The following is a 17878-nucleotide window of genomic DNA, read 5'->3' as shown; positions in this document are numbered from 1 at the left end:
CAACTGTCCTAATCATGCAAGACTTAATGCACATGACCCCCCAGATGTAAATGCTTTTTCTGCACTATATCAAATCCCAGATAATTTGAATCCTCCTAAATTTGAACTTCTTGAGAACAACCTCCATTTTCTCTTTGGACCCCTTGAAGACGAACTTCATTTAGTGACTCCTCCCCAAAGCCCAATGCAAGGAAATCCACCCCCTGGTGGGAATAACCCGCCTCCACCTGTGACACCAACGTTTGAGTTCCCTATTTCTAATCAATATGATAATGCTAATCTCAAGAACATTCCAACTTCTTCCTTTCCTAAATTCTATGGATTAGTGACAGAAGACCCAGACACATTCCTGTTTGAGTTTGATGTCCTCTATAGGAGTTTTGATTATACTAAAGATGCCCATAGACTCAAAATATTCCTCGTCACTTTGAAAGAGTCAGCTTTGAGATGGTTTATGAGTCTAGGGAGTAGCACAATCACTACATGGGATGAGATGAAATGATTGTTTCTTACGAAATTCAAGGATTATTGTAGAGGGGCTGACTGCCATGGGGATGATATTTTTAGAATGACACATAAAGAATATGAGAGTCTAGAAGATTATCTGGAGAGATTTATATTCAGTGTCAAAAAGTCCAAGCATAGCACTCTAAATGAAGAGTTTCTTAAGCTAATATTCTTAAGAGGAATCAATGATGAATGCACATATGCTTTGGATCTTATGGGAGGAGGTGATATAACACAATCAACATGGAATGACATTGGACAAATTTTTCAGAAGTATTCTAGATCTGCTTCTAAGAAGAGTAGGCATTTCAAGCCAGGAGTTTCTTCATCAACATCTGGTAATGGAGTTTCTAGAATGGAGCTTAGCCATTTGTTGAAGGATTTTAAGGAGGATATCATAAAAAATATGGCTACTCAACTGGACACACTTTCAGCTAACAGGAAGCACGAGGAAGTTGATGCAGTTCTTGTAGAATTCTGCCCGCATTGTAGATAGAGGAAAAGATACTGCAAATGTAAAATGGTTACAAATCTTGATGTTCCTAATTTCAAGACAATACAAGGTGATGATGAACAAGTTTTCTATGTTGCTCAAAGGAGGCCAAATTTTCCAAGACAAGGTATGCCTCCTGACCTACTCTCTTTTTCTGGTTATAGTGGAAATTCCTATCACAAAATAATCAATGACAATCTCCATATGCTCAAAATTTTAGAAGTTATCCAAATTGGTATAATCCTCAAGGCCAAGGGTAGCATTTTGCCAATCAAATTCCACAGTGGCATCGGCCACAAGGAAATTAGTCTCAATCTCAAGGACCATGGCAATAATTCCAAGGAAATTGGCAACCTACTCCTCAATGGAGGGGAGGTCAACCATGGAAATCAGTCACTTGGATATCAACAACCTATGCAGGAGCCACAACCACTTGCAATAATGCCTCCTCCTACAGCCACTACTGTTCCACCTAAACCTACACAATTGCCCACTCAACCAATGTCAAATCCTAATAGCAAACCTCAGCAACAACAACAAGTTTATTCAACTAACCCTAATCAATACCCAACCTATTCTCTTTCTATAAATGATATTCACCTCAGATCCAGGACAACTTTGCCCAACTCGTCTCCACCAATTATAACTGAGATACCAAAAGAACAAGAAATCACTAGTTCAACAACCCAAATGCCTCAAAATCAGCAAATACCCCCATTTCCTCAGAGGTTGCAGGCTAAAGAGATTCTTTAGGAAGAGGAACAAAGTTTTGATATCATAGATCAGCTGAAACACGTATGTGTTAAAATTCCATCATTACAAGCTATTAAGGATGCTCCTATGTATGATAAGGCACTTAAGGAGGCATGTCTAAAGAAACCTGGTAGAAAGAAAAAAGATCCACAAACAGTGCATGTAATGGGTTAGTTGGCTAATATTATGTTAGGAAAAGTTTCAATTCCTAAGTATGTTGATCATGGTAGCCCTGTTGTGAACATAGTCATTAATGGCACTCAGATAAAGAATGGTTTAATAGATTTGGGAGCATTCATTAATGTCATGACAAGGGATATTATGCAGCAACTTGAAATAACTAGTCTCAAACCTACACCTACAATCCTACAGCTTGTTGACAGTTCCACAGTTCGGCCTGATGGTATGATTGAAGATGTAGTTGTTGCTTTGGATTCTTGGGAATACCCTGTAGACTTTATGATCTTGTCTCCTAAAGCCACATTGGGAGGATATCCAGTGATTTTGGGAAGACCTTGGCTTGCTACAACTGATGTATATATTGGATGTCGGTCAGGGGATATGACTATTTCAGATGGAAATACTACCAAAACTTTGGCTCTGTATTCTCCTGCTCAGCCCCAATTTGATCAACAGCAAGCCGTTTGGCCTAACTTGGGGGAAGAATTTAAAGGAGTAGACTCTATCAATCACTTTATGATGATTAATAGAGGACCATTCATACAACTTCATGATGATGATTCAATTCTCTATAAAATTATGACAAATTAGTTAAGACAAGAGCAATAGTCGTAGAAGTTAGTATCAAATATTCTAGAATCAGACTTTCTTGCAGCCACTAATATACTGCATACCCTGTTGCCGTAGGAAGTCTGCACTTCTCATCTTTCTGAAGCATCTCAGATTGATCTTACTATCAAAGTGAAAGTTGATTCAAATAAATATTTGAATATCAACAATCAACTCACAAAAACTCAAAGAATAACACTTGTTGACTTCCTCAAATGTCATAAACACACTTTTGCATGGGATTACAAGGACATGCATGGAATTGATCCTATAGTTTGTACCCATCGTATCTACATAAAAGAGGATTGTAGACCGCTTAGACAACCACAAAGAATAATTAATCCCGCATTAAGATAAATAGTTAAAGAAGAATTGCAAAAATTATTAAATGCTAGATTTATCTATCCTATCTCTGATAGTCAATGGGTGTCACCTCTAGTGATAGTTCCCAAGAAAGGAGGTAAATGGTGGGTATGTGTGGATTATAGAGCTTTGAACTTGGCAACCAGGAAGGATCATTTTCCATTACCATTTGTGGATCAGGTATTAGACTCCTTGGTAGGGAAGTGGTACTTCTCATTTCTTGATGGATTCGGTGGCTACAACCAGATTCAAATTGCTCCAGAGGATCAAGAAAATACTACATTTATTTGTCCTTGGGGAACATATGCATATTTTGTTCTTCCTTTTGGACTATATAATGCACCAGCTACTTTTCAAAGAGTAGTGATAAGCATATTTTCAAATATTTTCGAAGACAACATGAAAATCTATATGGATGATTTTACCACCTATGGTTCAGAATTTGAAGAGGCATTGAAGAACCTAAAGAAAGTTTTGCAGCGGTGTAAAGACTACAATTTATCATTGAATAGTGAAAAGAGCTTCATGATGATGCAGGAAGGTATAGTTCTTGGTCATCATATCTCTATAAATGGAATACAAGTTGACCCAGCAAAAATAGAAGTCATTCAAAATATCCCTGCACCGATAAAACAAAAAGATGTCAGTAGTTTTCTGGGACACGCAATATATTATAGGAGGTTTATCAAAGATTTCAGCAAAATTGCGGGCCCTTTATATTCTCTTTTGACCAAGGATATGTAATTTAATTGGACTTCCTCATGCAATGAAGCTTTCTTGAAGCTCAAACAAGCATTGACTCAAGGACCAGTGCTTAAGGGTCCGAACTGGTCCTTACCTTTTCATATTAATATAGATGCATTAGATTATTCCATAGGAGTAGTTTTGGGACAGAAGATTGAAAATTTGGAAAGTAAAATTTATTATATCAGCAAAAACATGCAAGGGCCTGAGCTTAATTACACTGTCACTGAAAAGGAAATGTTAGCAGTTATATATGCACTCAACAAATTCAGGTATTATATAATAGGATATCCAATATTTATGCACACTAATCATACAACGATCAGATATCTCATGAATAAACCTTCAATTTCAGGGAGATTGGCTCGCTGGTTACTATTGATGTAGGAAATTGACATTACAATTGTTGATAAACTAGGTAAATCCAATGTGGTTGCATATTATCTTTCTAGGCTTCAATTGTAGGATGATCTTGCTGCCATAGATGATGCTTTTGCAGATGAAAATTTGTTCCTTATAAAAGCACACACTCCCTAGTATGTTGATATTGCCAATTATTTAGCTACTAATAAGATGCCAATTCATTTACCTCCTAAAGAAAGAAGACTGTTAGTTGAGAAAAGCTTTAATTTCTCAGGGATTGTTGATTGTTCATTTTATACTGGACCTGACCAAGTCATGAGAAGATGTGTTAGAGAGGATGAAACATATGGCATCCTTCATGCATGTCATGATGAGTCACATGGAGGACATTTTGTTGCCAAAAGAACAACACTTAAAATACCGGGCACATGATATTATTGGCCAACATTATATAAAGATGCAACACAGTATACTATGAAATGTGATAGATGCCAACTCATGGATAGGCCTACGAGATCTGATGAAATTCCATTATATCCCCAGATATTAGTTGCACCATTTGATAAATGGGGATTAGATTTTGTTGGGCCAATTGATCCTCCTTCAAATGGAAAATCTTATATTCTGGTATGCACTGATTATATCACCAAATGGGTGGAAGCACGAGCTATGACACACGCAAGAGATAATAAGTTGAATTTATCTATGAAGAAATATTTACCAGGTATGGAGTTCCAAGAGAGATTGTTTTAGACCAAGGACCACATTTTACTTCCACATTGATTGCAGCATTGGTTAATGAATATAATACCAGGCACAAGAAGTCTACCCCATATCATCCACAAGTAAATGGTCAAGTAGAAGTCACAAATAGGGATTTAGAAGCCATTCTTACTAAGATAGTAGCTCTTCATAAGAAAGATTGGTCACAAAGAATTCTTGAAGCAATTTGGGCATATAGAGCAACATGGAAAGCACCAATTGGTTTTACACCTTTTGAATTGGTGTATGGAAAAATAACAATGATGCCTATTGAGTTTGAACACAAAACTCTGAGAACAGCTCCACAATTGAATATGGCCCTCTCTAAAGCACAAAGAGACCGCATTCTCCAATTAAATACTTTGGTTAAGGTAAGGAAGATGGATGTCCAACAAACAAAACTTATTCAAAATCAACAAGCTAAATGGCATGATAAGTACATAAAGGAAAGGGAATTTAAAATAGGTGACTGCGTGTTGCTGTATGATTCTAGATATAAAGATACTATGGGAAAGTTGCAGACAAGATGGTTAGGCCCATAAGAAATGGAAGAAGTTTTCATGAATGGAGTAGTTTGCTTGACCATTATTGATCCAGTCTGATTCAAGCTTTTAGTCAATTGTCATCGACTATGCCTATATCATAAGCCTACAACCAAAGAACAGTTCCTCCAACAATTCACTAGTCAAGATCAAATATCAATTCTTGCAGCAATTGGAGAAGTTCCTTTAGCAACTGAAGAAGTTCTTGCAACAACTAGAGGAAACATTCAATGCGCGGTTCCTGCAGCTTCTGCAGGGAGCGTTCCTAGCACTCAATAAATTATTCAAGCACGATTTCTTAAAGATATTTCCATGTCTTATGGAAATATTATTCTCCATTAATAATTTTCCATCCACGTCATCCCACTTCATTTCTCCGTCTATCACTTCATTCATGCCACATCATCTCATTTCACCCTTTTTTTTAGCTAATAGTTTCATGCAACATTTATTAGCATGACTGTAGGTATGTACATAGTTTATTTTTTATTAATTATGTATTTATTATTTTGCTATGATTATTGCCTATTTTAAATCCGCGTACCCTTTCCTCTGTCCTTTCTGCATGTGTGGACACGTGTCATCATAAGTTGGGGCAATGTTTATGGTCTGGTTTCCAAGTCTGTCCTTGTCAGTAACTTGCTTTGATTTACCCAGAATCATTTTTGAATGAGACATTCTTTTGTACGAGTGAGCAATGCATCTTGCCATCAAAACCAATGAAAAAGACTAGAAGTAAGTAAGGTATTTTTGAACAAATATTTTCAGTTCTACAGGTTATTTCAGTCCCTCATTCTCTGTTGTGGAAATTATTTTGTGCCAAAGTAGTCATGGGTGGAGATCCTATCTGCCACGAACCTATAATCCATGACACGTTGCTGCAGGATGTCCAGTGTGAACATTACTTCTGTATGCATGGGTGGATTGATTTTTTTTTGAAAATAACAGATTTCAATGAGGGAATTGCCTTTGAATTCATGCATACATTCAATGAAGGAGAGGCCTCTGTCAAGGGGTTGAGAGTTATTTCCATAGAGCAACACATAGCTGAAGTTATTAGGTTGCCGTAGGAGGGAGATTTTTTTCCTAAGTCTAAGGATGCAAGAAGCTCTAGAGCAGAAATTACTCACCCCACAAATGGACCTCTGACAGTGGACAAGAAGGGAACTAGACGGGTATCTCTTCCAGCGAAATGGCCCCAAGTGGCATTCTATATAATGAAATACATTACCTGCGATGGAAGGTATTCAAATTTGCATTCGGTCCATTTTAAATTGCTTATTCATTTATGGCATGGCTGAAGGGTAAATGTTCCCAATTTTCTATATCACCTTATTTCCATAAGTGCAAAAGAAACACAAAAGGGTGGAAATCGTTCTGTCAGTCATCATGGCTTGATAAAATTGTTAGTAGAACATTCCCTTAGGATGTTTCTCAAATGGCATGGGGGGAATTTGAAGACATACTGCAATTTAGGTTTGAAGATGCTCCTAATGTAGAGGAATTAGCAGCCCAAGAGGAGGATATAGGAGAGCTCTCGTATCCTAGGATTTTTGCAGGAAATGAACCTCCTGTTGCGAATAAAGCTTTGATTGTTGTAGAAGAAATGGTGATTGAAACAAATATTGAGCAGTCCTCCACTCATTTTCAAAGAGGAGCGTCATCTTTTAAAAGAAAAGGGAAAGAAGTAGAGACAATAGATGCAGAAGGAGAAACCATGGAGCAACCACAAGCAACGTAGGTTTCTCCTGCAACTAAAAGGCATAAGCCAAAGGAAAATTCTACTGTAGCAATGCCTCTAGTAGAAATTGTCCTTGCAACTACTCCAAAAGTGTATGCAAGAAGGACTCAATGGAGTAGACAAAAAGTTTGACCAATAGGGGATGCAATGGAGGTCATTTCAGTAGAAACATCAGAAGAAGAACATGTGAGTCCAATAGAGGTTAAATTATAGGAAGAACATGACGCCGACAAACTTTCAAGTCTAGCACATTTAGCGGAACAATTTGAAGAACTTGTTGAAGAAATCTTATGCCCTTAGGTAACAACTAATAGACCTCCTTCATCTCTCACTAGTTTGTCTATTTCACTTATATTTTATAGGCAGTGGGAGATAGAGAGGGCTAGGTTACATGGAATTATTGATAAGCAACATAGGGAAATTGAAAAGAGGGATAATCAGATTGCAGAATTGTAAGCTAAAGTTTACACAATTGCCAATATTGTTCTTGTGTTGATACAATGTAGGGATCCTCCAAGGGTTTATGCTTTGCATCTAAAAGAGCAGTATTTGAGTTTTAAGCTAAACCACATTATTAGAGACCTTAGCCCTTCTTTAGATACCCCAGAAGAATTTTATAATGCTTATCAGGCCTCTCCAATAGCTGTTAAGAATTTATTGTGTGAATTTTATTTGCATAACTATGTTGTGACTTTTGATAATGAATGGAATCCTTTGTTATACATTGGTAACATTCACACAAAAGCATTAATGTCAGGGGTGCAAAATGAAATCAGTATGGGGACTCAGGCTAAAGCATATAGAAATCTGGAATTTGATTGTCCATTGCCACTTAGAGCTGAAGCCAAGGACCCATGACTTCTTTATTATGACTAGCAGAAATTTTTAGCAAGGCTTGATGTAAGGAGCCAAGTGTTACCAATAAGAGAGGAAATATTCCAGGAATACGAGCACTTGATTGAAAATGAAAATGCAGCTGCAATTGAATGTCTGGTTCAGCGTTGGAATAATCTTCTAGAAGACCTAAAACAGGGTGAACCTCATTCACTGTCTAATTTTCATGTAGCTATACAAAGATCTCCTAAGTACATCCATTTGGGTAGGGTGAAAAGGAATGAATGGCTACCCTTGATCTTCCAGCCACCTATCCTTATGTGGCCATTGATGGGATGCAGGGTTGTAGAAAAACCATATGAGGCAACCACAGAAGAAGCCAGATGGGCCAGACTAGAAAAGATGAAGGGATCTTATTGGAATTTGGCTACAAGAGAGACATGACAAGGAACTATTGGTGACTTATGAGTTAGTGCCCGAATCAAAAAAATTCCTCTTGCCGGAGGATCAACAAGACACTAGGTTGGGGGGCATGATGAGCTGAGATATTAGCTCCTTTTATTCCTAAAACTCATAAGTTTTTGTCATGTTTTAAATTGTATAATGGGATGGTAATGATGTATTAGGGTTTGACTATATGCATTCCAGATGTTAACTGAACCCATTAAATCATGTTTTGTCTTGACTAGTTATTCTTGTTGCCATGTGAGTTATTCCTATTGCCATGCAGATTATCGTAGGTGATATTATGTGTTAAATGTATAAGTGTTATGATTAATTAAAATAGACATGTGTATTCTTGTATGTTCTCTCTTTTTGACTGTAGGAATAAATAAGATGTTGCAGAGGTAGTTATCTTGTCACATCGAGAAGGCAGTTAGAGATATTCAAGGGGCGACTAAAAGTTCAAATCAACAAAGAGGATAATGGGTGTGAGAAGCGACAAAGGAGTAGCAGGGTGTGCAAGACTCATTTATGTCTATCTTTAGTGAACATCAATCTTGTAATACCACCACACTATATTCTTGGTTGCAGTTTGGTAGAGATCCACGTTTTTAGTGGCTTAACTCCGACTGTTCTCCGTCATAGATGTTCTCTGCCTCTTCTCATCGGTGTGACCTTGATTGTAGGAATTTGTTGTAATTTTCTTTAAAATAAGTGTCTCTGCCTCTTCTCTGAGGTTAGAGGGAGTGAAGGAAGAGAGAAAGAAGATTTAGAAATAAAGTTGCAGAGTGTTTTTAGTCTTCTTTCATTCTGAATGTTGTGTTGATTTTTGAAAAGCAATGAATAAAGTTATGCTATTATGAGTATTTAGAGTTATCTTGGAAGCTTGGATACACTCATCCAAGCGGGTCCACTTGGTGAGTGTTCCTATGCCTTTGTTAAATTTAGTTTTTCTTTTCTACTGTAGTAGGTGTCCTGGCAATTGCTGTTCCTATAGCCACTGGAAACAAATCCATTGACTGTTCCTACAACCAAAGCAAATAGAGTAATTCTTGTTTGTCAGCTTTGGAAGTAGTTAACAGTTCTTTAATTGAGTTTTATGTTAATGCAGAGTTTTCCTATAACCATTCAGTTGTTATAATTCTTGCTTGCTTATTCCAAATAGATTTAATTGCTGCAGTAATGCATTTAGCTATCACAGGAACTTAGTGCATATATAATGTAGACCCATTTCAAGTAATATGTCCCTAGGTTGATGAACAAATGAACTTCAGTTATGGAGATGGTAACTTCACAGAGTAAATGTCCAAACTTTGGGTACACACACACACACACACACACACATACATATATATGTGTATATATACACACACACACATATACATATATGTGTATATATATGTGTACACACACACACACACATATATATATATGTATATATATGTGTATATACATATACACATATATACATATATACATATACATACATATACATACATATACATATATACATATATATAGATACATATATATACATATACATATACATATATATATACATATACATATACATATATATATATATACATATATATATACATATATATATATATATGTATATATGTATATATATGTATATACATATGTATCTATATATATGTATATATGTGTATATATGTATATATGTGTATATATGTATATATATGTGTATGTGTATATACATACACACACACACACTATATATGTATGTATGTATATATATACACACATACATACATATATGTATATGTATATACATATATATGCATATATGTATATGTATATATGTGTGTGTGTTTGTGTGTGTGTGTGTGTGTTTATATGTATATACATATACATACATACATACATACATACATACATATATATATATATATATATATATATATATATGAGACATTTGGTGGTTCCGGAGACCAAGACTCTACCATTCGACTGAAGTGAAGCTTGTAAGGCTCACCCTGATTGTAAATCTTTGTATCCATTAGTCTAATATTTACCTCCTTCCCGATAAAATGCCACTATTTTATCCCTCCCACCCGCGTTGCTCATACACATCGGCAGTGCTTATGATTCGAAGTCAGCATGGGTAGGGAAGCCCAGAGAAGTAAGCCCATTTCTTCCTTTCCACCAGAAGGGAAAGGTTTCGAACCGCTCCAGGGAATTCATGAAAATATTGGGCGGACACTCATATCAGACGTAGTGCATGCATTTCGGCGCCTGCCTGCATGTGGTCAATCTCTCTCATTAAGTAACCTCTCTCGAATCAGTGTGGTTGATCTAACCAATATAGATCACTGAACGCCAGATCTTCCATTCACTTTGCCAGATCTTCCTTGGTGATACCATATCAATCAGCGGTTCAACCGGGCAAAAATCCAATTCCACCTTTCATCAATCCGAGCGGGTCTAATCCCCCTATTCCCCCCTTCTGATAGTGGTCGATAGCGGCCTACTCAAATTTGTATTCTGGTTTATCTGAAGTACCTAGTGATTCCATTATGATCGCTTGAGACGACTGCCGAGCCCCTGTTTTTCTAATAGAGAAATATGTTGTGTAAAAGCTAGTGAATATAGGAAATAGGTATTATGATAGCAAAGGAGGAGATGGATCGAAATGATGGCTAACATGATGGTAATGCTATGAGGAACAAACAACTTAGATATTTATTTGGTGAAGCCCCGAGGTTGAGATGAACAGAACAAGGTGGTGGGCTAAAAGTTCTAATTGACGTATAGGGGTGATTTCCTAGTGAAATGAGGTTAGTTGGGCATTAGGGGTGTTACTTTTTTTTTAGTAATGAATGAAGATTGTTGTTCCTGCTCGACCAGAGAGAAATATGGGTATCATTCATAGAGAAATCTAAGTTGAGGGATTGGGCTTCAAGTATCTAATTTTCCTAAGTACAGGTTCGGGCTACAAGGTGTAAAAAGCATGGAATTCCTAGACTCATAGAGCTAAGATTATTTCTATTCCTCTACTAAGACTAAGTAAGAGATGATTTCATTACTCAACTAATATAAGCCTAAGTATAAGATTCCTAATATAGAGTAATGCTACTAATAGAGGAGTTATAGTATTGATTGAAGCGAACCAAGAATTCCTAATCGAGTCTAAGATGCTAAGATTAGTTCCCGTGTCGTATATGAAGTGGGTAATGTGTATCTCCTAGATAAAGATGAGGGTAAGTGGTTTGGCTCCTTAACCAAAGCTAAGTAGTACAAAGGGTATTGGGTGACTTAGATACCGATAGACAATAAGGTTGAGGATTGTTGATCTTGTTCCTGCTGTTTCAAGGTCCCTGCCTAATAAGCTCTAAAGCCTGGTGTTGTTGGTATCTAATAGGTATGGTTGACCCATGTGTGGGATTTGCTCATGTTTCGTAGAGGTAAAAGATGTGTTTGGAACGGGTTGATGAATGAAGGAATGATGTATAGTATAATCTAGGTGTGTGCCTGCCTTGATGAAATAGCTGAAGTGGTGGGTGTCTCCATTCCTACTAGGTAATATGGGATTAGGTTCTCTATGATGCACTGTCAAAAAATGGTAGTGGTTCCTGTGTCTGAGATGTTAAATATGCTCTTAAGAGAGAATAAGTATAAGAAGTATAGAAGAATATTAATAAGGAAAGTATCTAATTCCAAGTCTAGTATTCTAACCTATTATTTTTCTCCTGCTATTTACTAATCCTAAAAGAAATATCCTACTCTTACCCGATCCGCTATGGCTCTCTTCGTGCTCCTGCCTTTACTAGGTCCCTGCATATGAATTATTTGGATATCAAACTGGAACTAAATATCGATATGGAACCGTGCGAAGGTTTGCTTCCTTCTTCCTGCTACTTATCTTGCCTCTTTCGCTGCGTCTGCTACAGGATATGGATCAAGCTTTTGATCTTGGCTCGCTTGAAACAATAAGTTTAGAATATATGCCTATCATATCTCGAAGCCTCCTAAATATCTTAGGAAAATGGGGGGGGCATAGCTTTAGCATTAAGGTTGCGCTGCCAAGGCGTCTGCTTCTATCGGTCTTAGTTCCTATCTATATTGTCATTATTTCTGATAAGAATGTAAATACCTTAACATAAATTTTATTAATATAAAATGAGTTGCCGCAGTTGAACCAGTTCAACCAGCACCACCAATGGCATCAGTACCAGATCCATAAGCACCATCACTAGTAGCATAAGTAGCAGGAGTGGAGACGCGGGTAGGAGCACAAAAAGCATCTGAGCCATATTCATTGGTTCCAGTAAGAGAGCTTGAAGCAGATCCAGAAGCATCAGTAGCGGTAGATTATGCGGTTGATGAAGCAGTTGGTTCAGTATCTTATTCTTACCTTGATGCTGCAGATTTTGACCGACCTGACCCTTACCTTGTTACGATATTACACACACACGTACATACATACATACATATACATATACACATATGTGTGCGTGCACACACACACATTAGCGTATTTCAAATAATAATAATAAAAAGAGATTATTTTCTTTTGTTTTAAGTCTACAATTTTAGCAAATTGTTCTACAAACATTGTGGGGTGGGGGGGAAGGGTGGGATGAGCTCCCCACGACTGTGGGTGGTATTCCCCCCCACACCATGGAGGAGACTCTCCTCCCCATAGTGTGGTGAGGGCTCCCCACGATGTTGGTAGTAGCCTCTCTACGTTCTGGTGAGGCTCCCCATGACTATAGGTAGAGACCTCCGCATGTCGTGGGTTGAGGTCTTCCCATGTCATGGATAAATCCCTGCCTCAACACAAAATAAATATAGATTTTTAAAAACAAAATTTACAATAAAATATAAAAATTAATAGTTAAATTTTTTTATATATATCAAAATCTATAGACTCCCCAAAATTTATAACTTAAATTATAAAATTTACAAATTCACAGACTTCAAATCATTAACCAAAATTTAATAATCAAAATTTGTAAATACACCATACAGATATCAAAAATTTCTTGACACTAGACTGGAATTAAAAATTAAAAATTTAATAATAAAAATATATAAATACAATTTACAGGTTTAATATTTTCCAGACAACAAATAATAGATAAGAATATTAAATTAATTTTATTTTACTTTTAAATACAATTACAAATCAAAATACTAGAAGCCAATTTAAGGCACATGAACAAAATTCCCAATTGATAACCCAAAATATTCAATCTAAAATTTCTAGAAAGTAACTATAGAAAATCACAGACAGATCTAAAATTATGTATTAAATAAATTTTCTTTTTGTTTAAAACTCCCAAATCCGTCCAAGGGGTTGAGCTTAATTGGTTAAAACACTAGGTTCTCACTATGGAGACCCAAGTTCAATTCCCAATAGGGACATCTAAAATGAATTCTAAGCTGTGACTCTTGGCCTTCGGCCAATTAAATGGGATTTAACCCCTACCTCTATTCACAATCCTGAAAGACAAGTGCAAAGGCAAAACTTGAATTCCAAAATTACATCTTCCCAATCTAATATGCGTCTATTCCAAGCAATCAAAAAGCAAACCCCTGGTGCAGGAGCACATAGTTATTGTTCAAATTTTGATATAATTTTGTGCTAAATGGATAGGGTCTAGGAATAAGCAAGCCATTTTGTGATGTAATAAGGTCCACGTGGACCACTTTTAATGTATTTGAGTCATTCTTAGGTCAGTAGGGGTGACAAGGTTAAGTACAAAATGTTGTTAAAGTTGCATAGTGTTATCTTAGTATAAAGTGTTATAATGAGGTATTAATTTGAAAGGTGGGTAAGGATAGTTGAAAAATTATTGGGAAACTTTTAAAAATCCTTGTATCATTGACCATGGGGGGGTGGATGCCTTTTTTGGGAAGAAGAAGCAATAAAAATCTCTATTTTTTTGAAAAATCTGGATATAATAGTCCCGTTCTTTTGCTTTTCACGTGTGTGTATGGATAGATAATTCTGGGAAAGTGATTGGGGATAAAAATAAAATTGAATTATCTTTCATTTTCTTTTTGTGGCATCAAATTTGGTTAAGATTTGAGGGAGTTATTGTCATTTTAATGACTGCAATTTACAGATTTTTATAATAATAGCCATGTTGTAGTGTTTATTCTGAATTGGTACAGAAGAGTTAAGGCTCAATACAAGATTCATTTTAAAGAGGGGTGAATTATATTTCATTTGGCACCAGTTTCATGAGTTTTGGTTAAGTTTAGTGCAAGTTATAGCATTTTTTTCTTCTGAAAACTGTCTGTGTAAACCTAGGTTGAAGGGTTTGATAGTGAAAAATGGACTTTTAAGCCAATCCACCCTTTGTATGATACTATAACTCAGTGTAATGGCTCAAACAATTGTAAATTTTGTGTTTGAGGGGTTTTTAGGAGTAGGGGAGGCCATTTTCCAATTTTATGGTGATGCCCTAGGTGCATTCTATGTCTTATTTTGGTGAAAGTTGATGCTTTCATGTAGGGTTTGGATGAAAGAAAATTGTTACTGAGTGGATGAAGGTTTTTAAATAATTTTCAGCCATATTTTGACATGTTTTAGGTATTGGCAAAGTGGTTTGAGATCTGGAGATAAGAGTTCCAATAAACCCTCATTGTAAGCAAGCCTAAAAGGTGAGATTGGTGTGTTGGCTGAATTTGTGAGGGTACCCACTGATAAAAATTGTGTATTTTTTTTATTTTAACACTTCATAGCTTATTCGAGTAAATAATTTTGTTTGGGGGAGTGTTTAGAGGGTAGGTGCTTTGTAAAAGTGGCGTAATTGGGCCCAGACTCAAAATGGGATAGTCAATTTTAGACCCACACTTTCCAAAACAACCCTACCTCATTTTAGGATATGTTTTGTATATTAAAAAAGGGTATCCAAAAAGATTCTTATCTTGTTGATATCAGGTTTGGGTCAAAATTTATGACCAAAATAGTCATTATGGAGGGTTACTAGGAAAGTGTTATGGTTGTGAAGGAAGTACTGAATAAATAGGTCAAAAGGTTCATGTAAGTGGTTGAGGGGTGTTTTTGTGATGCCAAAACCCTTTCTAGTAGCCTGACCTTGAATTTTGGATCCATTTTGAGTCAACATTCAAGTTTGGGCCATTTGTTGTCAAGGTGTGAAGGGATGGTGAGTAGGCAAAGTGAGTTGGGAGAAAGATCTCCCTTTGGAATCTTGTGAGAAAATTTTGGGGAATGGTTTTGAGTTGTTTCTAATATCTTTGAGCCCTTTGAATCAACCCCCAAAACTCCATTCCCTGTCCAAAAGTCATCCTCTGTAGATTTTCAATCTTCTCCAAAAACAATTTCCAAAAATTCACCAAAAGGCAAGGATTGAATAATCATCCCCACTTATGGAAATTTCCAGAATAATAATGTGCATCTTCCCAAAACTCTTCACAAGAGATCGAAAATTCCCCCGAAAATCATCACTTTACAAAAGTTCCAAAATAAACATTTCTAAATTTTTAATAAGATTATTTTAAATTTCATTAAATTTATTTCATTAATTAAATAACAACTTAATTTATGAAACAATGAAGCTTTTATTTTAGTTTATTTATGTAAGACATTGATATTAATTTATTAATTAATTATCAAGGTACTAATATTTCAATACACAACACACACACACACACACACACACACACAAAAGAAAGAGTAACTAAACAAACTCATATCAAATATAATAAAACCTTATAATAAATTTGCATTTAAAATCTACCAACAAAATCAAATAATAGACCTATGTTGAATGCATAAACAAACACATACACATCATACCAAGGACATCAGATTATTGCCTATGTGGCATTCAAATTAGGTTGACATAATACAAAAGACGTTGCCCTAAAATCGAGCAAGGCTAAGGTATGAATATCGGGCCTTATTCTATCTCCCATAACTTCCATCGAGATTATGTAGGCATGGTTATGATGGACTTAAGAAGCACGAAGGGGGGGGGGGGGTGAATCAGTGACACCAAAAACAATACTACTTTAAACACTGTCTGACATATATACTTAACAAGTTTGTTAAACACTATGAATGCAATCCAAAATGATATAAAAGAGTCCACAACAAGTAAAATGTCCACCATAACACAAGTGTTTATATGTGGAAAACCTAAATGGGACTCACAAGATTAACTATATGCAGAAATAGATAACTGACCGGTTAGGGTCTACATAAAGTTGCTCTGCAAGGAGCAAATCCTATTAAAGATCCCAAAGCTTAGTTAAAATCCATACCTTGTTAAAGTTAGTACCCTATTATGAGTAACCTCGGTAGAGGATTTATGAATCCAAACTAATGGATCACCTGGTTAGAGGATTTGTATAGTGAAGCTTGTTAGAGCTTACCTGGTTAGGGGATTTGACTGTTGTAGTGATTAGAAAACAACAGATGGTGTGATCTAGTAGTATCACAACTTGCTTGATTAGATCCTCTTCTGTGCTCAAAACTTCTTTACCAACATAAACTTAACACTTCTGCCTTTTCATCAAAACATATCTCCTTTGCTCATAAAAAAATAATTCATTGTCATGTTAATAAATAGACATTTAGATTTCATGTTGGCCTTAAGAAATCATATCACAATTTCCTAAGTGCAGTGTATCTGGTCAAACAATCATAACTCATCACAAAAATACTGCCAAAATTTGTCGGTGAGGATAACTCATTACGACCAGTGATAACTCATCACACAATCAACAGATATCGGTTGGACCAACAATATCAATTGGAGTTAAACATATAAACTGTCTGACCTTCGATGCTGCTTAGATAATCTCCGTTGGATCTTTCTAGTTGATGTCGAGTTATGAATATCCAAATATAAACATATCAGCTGATCCATGTATATACCGATTGTCGCCATGTACCAGTTTGATATAAACCTTCTAGCATACCAGTTTCTAGTATAAGTAACTTTGAAGTCACACTGGTAGACAATGTGAATATATGTGTGTGTATGTATTACATCAATGACAACTTATAAAGCATTACAATCATCATCAAGCCAACAACTTAGACCTGAGAACCAAGTAGAGTCGATGCCTTGTACCTGCAACCCTACATAACACCAAACGTTTGCAAATACATAATACATATAAAAACACTCAAACATGTGAAAGTGAATCACAACATCACATCTCACTCACAAGGGAGTGATATGAAATTGTCCCATTCACCCCCATATAGTCATTGAAGAGATAACATTTAGATATTATTGAACATCATATTCATTTAACACAATCATGAAGTAAAGGTTAGCACAACACACATCATCATATTCCAAGATAGTAAATCACACCTATAAATTAACATGTAATCATGAATGAATCAACATAAAACTCTAACATCATGATCATGTCCTAAATATATCACTATCCACTTTAGGAGCATAATGTATTAAATAACATCATAAAATATCTCAATCAAGAGGAATTCAATCTTCAATAAAGATGTCAAAAGAACACATAAAATTTATTAGAATCTAACATAACTATCATAAGAATTATTCCTAGAGA

This window comes from Cryptomeria japonica, chromosome 11 (genome assembly GCF_030272615.1).
Source record: "Cryptomeria japonica chromosome 11, Sugi_1.0, whole genome shotgun sequence".
NCBI classification, from domain to species: Eukaryota; Viridiplantae; Streptophyta; class Pinopsida; order Cupressales; family Cupressaceae; genus Cryptomeria; species Cryptomeria japonica.
This window is presented reverse-complemented; position numbering follows the sequence as displayed.